Source organism: Tupaia chinensis, unplaced genomic scaffold, assembly GCF_000334495.1.
Source record: "Tupaia chinensis unplaced genomic scaffold, TupChi_1.0 Scaffold149256_1, whole genome shotgun sequence".
Lineage (NCBI taxonomy): Eukaryota > Metazoa > Chordata > Mammalia > Scandentia > Tupaiidae > Tupaia > Tupaia belangeri.
In genome coordinates, this window is record NW_006209101.1 from 410,898 (window position 1) to 416,897 (window position 6,000).

Sequence of the window (6,000 nt, forward strand, 5' to 3'; positions counted from 1 at the left end):
AGGAAATACAGAGTCCTGGCTCCATCCAGAGCAAGTCATAGCTGCCTCCCTGGGCTTCATGGTTCTCATCTGGACTGAGATGTGATTGAGCTCTTGGGATGCAGTTTCTTCTATATCTACCGTTTTATTATTCGAAACTCAAAAGCACCTCTAAACCTAGGAGTCTTCCTTCCAGGGAAAACTTTGAATCTTCTGAACTCTGTTTCTCTGCCTGGTAAAACTGTTCTGCCAGCTCTATGAAAAGTCCCTCTTGAACCAGCTCCATAGCCTAGTGGTTAAAGGAGCAGGATCTCATATGGCCAACCACATTGTTTGACTTCCAGCTCTGGCAACCTGAAAAACACTCTGGGTGTGTGCGCATGTGAGACGCACACTCACCCATGCAATGCCAAAGAATAGACATGGAGACACGAAGTCCAGGGAAGAGAGACTTTAATGGTGGTCTTGCAAGATCAGGCATCTGATAGAAAGGCATGCTCCTATCAGTAACAACAAGCATTTTATTCCCTAGTGCACAAGTCCCTCCCCCAGTTCCTCACTGGCTGAGTACTATGGGACGTGCAATCTTCCCAGATGTCGCCTAAGTTTTATAATTCCCTCATTAGGTATTAAGGTGCAAGCTCAGGACAAGCCCATGTAAAAGACCTGCCAGATGTCCCCTGAGGAGGAGAAAAAGAACTGGGAAGTAAAAAGGAGCAAAACATTTTTTTTTTCCCCAAGAGGTTTTTGCTTTAAGGTGCATGCACTGGAGAGACAGAGGAAAAGTAAGAAATCACCCTTAAGGGGAGATGGTCACACAGCAATCCCTTTTCCTCCATTCTCCTCCTGGGATCTTGGGCATGCATGCATGCCCACAAGCCCAGCATGATTTTCAAGCCACCGGCTCCAGGACTCAAACCATGGTTGAGCTATATGGGAGTCCAGCCACATAACTGCTATGCCATCTGCTGGTCCCCAGCCACCATCTTGAAAAGTCATTTCTCAAGGGTGATTTGTTTTGGGTTTTGTTTGTTCAGGAACTTTTGGGGCACATCTGCAAGCTGGTTAAGCAACTTTTGTTAATCTATTCTTGAAAATAAATCACTTAAGGCTATTTTCTTACATGCATGCATGCTCAAAATCCCAAAAAGGATGGAGAAGGGACTGTGATATTACTGCTTCCCATTCCCGGGTGCTTTCTCCTTCCCTCTCTTTCTTTTTCTCTGTCTCACTTTGGCAAGCACATGCATCCTTTGGCAATTAAAAAATTGGTAATAAAATAAAGGGAAAAAAGTCCCCTTGACATTCTCATTAAAAGCACCACAGGATTAGGAGCACATTCCTATGTGGGTCACCCAGTCGTCCTCAGTGTGAACAGAATGACCAAAGTCACAAGTTCACTCAAATGGCCGGTGCCCTGGCAATGCTATAGGAGGAACATCTACCAGAACACTGGCTGAAGCCAGAAATGGCATGATCAACAACCGTCAAGCTCAGGTTATTGGAAAGAAATGGGGTAAAAGCTGATTCTAGCAAATCTGAATATCCTATGAGAGGGACTTTTGGTTGGAGTAACTGAAAACCAGTCTAACTTAAGAACAAATTGGGCTTTATTTTAAGGATATAAATCTGTCTCACTAAACCTTGGATCCGAAAGCACATGCAGGCCTCCAGGAGAAGAAACAGGAACTAGAAAGCTGCCACAAATCCTTCCAATTCCTCTTCTCTTACCCCCTCCCTCTGCCTTATCTTTCTCTGTGTGTGCACAAATAACCCGCCTCCCCTACAGAGCAGCTTTCCTTCTGTGAGTTGGGCAGGTATTTAAGCACAGCTGCCCCTATTCTCTCCTATGGCTTGATCATCTAATTTAAACCTCCAGTTTCAATCTTTGCATTCCAATTCAAATTGCTTTGGCTCAGCTTTGGTCAGGAGTCCACCTCAGAGCCAGTCAATTATAATCAGGGATCTGGAATCACATGATAGAAACATGCATGGCTACCAGAGTCAACCTCTTACTACACTGCAAACAGAGGCAGGGTACCAGACTACATATCAGAAAGTCTTTGGCTATGAATAGAGACATGTAGTTATAAGAACATTTTTGCCAAGCTTTCTATGGTATTCTTGCACCAATATTTATTTTCATGTGAAAAAGTGTACATAAAGACATTCTCTGGTACTTACATTTCCTAATGTACGTAAAGTCTAACTGGAAAGACACACTACTCAATCCGAATCTCACTACCATTCACAATAGCCATCATGTTAATAATAACAAGAAAGAAAAGCAATTCACTTAACAAGAATTAATCCTCCCTATCTTTCACCCCACAAATGAACCCAGGTTATTTCGTTCTCCCCTGCTGAGTATGCAGCTGACATTTAATGAAGGAAGCATAAAAATGATTCCTGGGTATGTGGGTGTGTTTCATGCAAACACTTTTCTTCAGCAGTTTCTGACTTCAAATGAGAACCCCAGGCACTAGCAGGCACGTTTAGTACTTAATAAATTTCAGGAAAAAAGAATAGAAGTGATATCGGTTTCCCTGGAAACCTTTTCTAAAGAGCTTGCGCACGCACCTTCTCAAGAAGCAGGTGCAGCAGCTTGGGGGATTTTCCTTGCCCAAGGCTATCCATTAAGGATCAAGGCTAGGGCTCCTCAGCTGTAGCTCCAGGAGCCCTGATTGGGCTCATTTCACTTAAATTTTATTTACTATCAGGTCTCTTTTAACCACTTGGTTCAATGGGAATTTTTGCAGCATGACAATGCCTCATTGGGCGGTGCTTTCTTCCTCTCTCTCTGGCAAGTACACACACCTTCTGACAATTATAAATAAATAAATAAATAAATAAATAAATAAATACTGTATGACTATTCAGTAGATCAGGAAACAGTAATATAATATCAACTAGTCTTGGGTAGGCAAGAGAAATACTAGCTCAAGCAGTGCTTACTCCACACTTCCCTTCTGATCAAGGCCTCTGAACAGGCTCTCCATTTCCAACAGAAATTACAATCCTAACACTTAGGATGTCATGAGGCCATGGCTGAAACCACCCAATCTACTCTCAAGTTAATGTCTTTTCTCTTATTAAATATACATGTGCCAGATACCATGCAAAATCTTCAAAATTCAGAATTAATAACACATAATTCCTTCAGAAATAGGGTAAATTTAGTGTTCTGCTTATATGTGTATATTTTTTTCTGGCTTACTTTTAGAGAAAATTTAATCATGTTTCCTAATTAGACTGGATAAAATATTTAGGAATAACTTTCTTAAATCACATTGGCTTTCTAAATTTTTCTAAAACACATGATCTCAAGTTCTTCAAATGTTTATCACCGATGAATGATTCTTAACCTTCCTGGGTTTTGCTCTTCTTGCACTAAAATGGAGCCAGCGATTCAATTTAACATAAGATTTGTGTGAGCAAGAACAGCAGCCATCTGCTCTCCCACAAAGTTCAATATAATCTTGTCATTTTGTTAGCTACCTTGACCTCTAAATTCGAACCTATGTTGCTGCAAATCACAAATGAAATATGTATTCACAACTAAAAGCTAAAGTCCCTTTTCCTCAAAATTTCTGAACGCTCTTAAAATTTTATATTTATCTTTGTGAAATATGTGGGGCATATTTTGAATTCTTGGAATACTTTCTCTTCACCAAGTATGTCAATTGGCTTGAGAATATTCTGAAGTTTCACAGATAATGTCTAGATTTAAAGCAACAGAACAAAATGAAAGATTTCAGAATGTCTAATTAATTGGATTAAATAGCCAGATGAGTGATATTATGGTGATGACTACAGTTACTAATCATGCAGATGTTTTAAAAATCCTTCCATTAACGTTCCTGAAGCAGCCACAAAAGTATACCATGGACAGTTGCACTTCTACATCTAACGTTCAGAGAGCAACTCCAAAGGTCTATGGTAAATACTAAGGGATCATTTTTTTTGTAAGAAACCAACTTTGAATCTAGACTTTGAGGCTGATGTTAGGGTTGAGGAATGAAGCTAATGAGTGATTCTTTCTTGCCCGTCATGTTCATAGCTCTGTAATTCTTGTAGATGTGCATCACTTCTCATGAAGCAATTTTTAAAACTTGGGTTGTTTTCCATTTTTAAATAAAACATGGCCACCTAAACAATTCTAAATACTAATGTTGGCTGTGAGATGAAAACATAAAAGAGAACTTAGTGATGGTTCTCAGCCAAAATTATAGATACAGATACATGGATGACAAATTAAATTTAGCACTGGCGCAGGCATGTGATGTGAACGAATCTGTGGCCATATTCAATATTTCACTATTCCACTATTTAATTTAAATCCAAACAGGCCAAGGATCTAGAACTCTGTTATAGAAACTTCAATTTTCTTTTAGAGGCCTCTAGCTCTAACTGTTTCAAATGTTGGCAGATTATGTAACAATGAATGAGTCAAGTAGTATATGAATTTAGGCTGATAACCTGACAGTCTATTTTTTTTCTTCTTTCTTTTGTCTTTTCCTTAGTTTAAACACAATTGGCTTCTCCAGACACCGTTGCAAAATATCTTCGGGGAAATTTGTAAACTTTGATTTAAGTCTCTGCATCAAAAGCATTCACAGGTTTGATATCAAAGTCATTTGTGTATTGCTTTGGCATGGGTAGCAGTTGTCCACATTATGTTTTTGTAGTTGGGAAAACCATTTACTCACTAGCACATCTAAAATGTTTATGAGTAACCACTGTGTGTCAGTCACTGGGGATTCTGGAGTGAACAAATACAAGCAAAGTCCCTGTTCTCGTGGACTTATGCTTTTAGAGAATGAGCAAACAAAGTAATTATGGATTGTAGTAAGTGTGATTAAGGAAATAAACTAAGGGGACCAGCAGATGGTGTAATGCTTATGTTGCTGAATTCCTGCAGCATCAACCATGTTTCAAGTCCTAGACCCAGTGGCTTGCCAGGCACTGGGTGTATGTGTGCCCAAAATCCCAAGACCAGGCACCGGGTGTATGTGTGCCCAAAATCCCAAGAGGAGAATGGAAAAGATGGGATTGCAGCATGGCCATCCCCCCTGGGGGGTGATTTCTCTCTTTCTGTCTCTCTGGTGAGCACATGTGGCCTATAGCAAAAAACTCTCAATAAATAAATAAACAAACAAACAAACAGGTGATATGTTACCAAGTAGACACGAGGACAACCATACACAGAAAAGTCAGGAAAGGCCTTCTGGGGAACCGACATGTGAGTGGATAATTGAAAGCAGAGAATTAGCGTGTCTGCAGCTAGTTAATGACTAGCTGTTGCTGGAGAAAATAAAATAATACAAAAATAGATGACACAATTCACCTATTCTGGGGGTATTTAGCATCAAAGGTTATCTATGACATGAATATGATATGTTGTTTCAATGCCTTTGCATTGTTCATGTGTTTTGTTTTTCCTTTTTTAAAACAACAACAACAACAACAACAACAACAAACACACACAAAAAAACCTTTATAGGGTGGGGGAGTTAAGGAACACACACACAAAAAACCTTTATAGGGTGGGGGAGTTAAGGAAATGAGACAGATGCATATTTTTGACAAGTCTTGCCATGTGGTGATCCTCCTGCCCCAGCCTCCCAATTAGCTAGGATTATAGGCATGTGCAACTGCACTGGCATATTTAGGCTGGCTCAGAAATCAAACCTGGTATCCCTTGTGGCTTCCATCTTGCAAGCAGTAGCGCTGTCTGTGCATGACTTAGGCTGAGCTTTCCTCTGCTTTTTAATTAGATGTTTTAATCCTCAGGACGAAACAAAGCCATAATGTACTACTTCATTAACACAATTTATTTAGAACAAAGAAGATTTCTTGTAGCTAGCTGTTTTCTGTTACCAGCTTAAGTGTTACTTTTTTTTTTTTTTTTTGGAGAGCTTTTGGCTATTGGGCGCGAGCACTCGCCAGACAGAGGGACAGAGAGGTAGAAAGCAAGAAATCACCCCCCCCCCAGAGGGGATGGCCATGCCACAGTTCCTT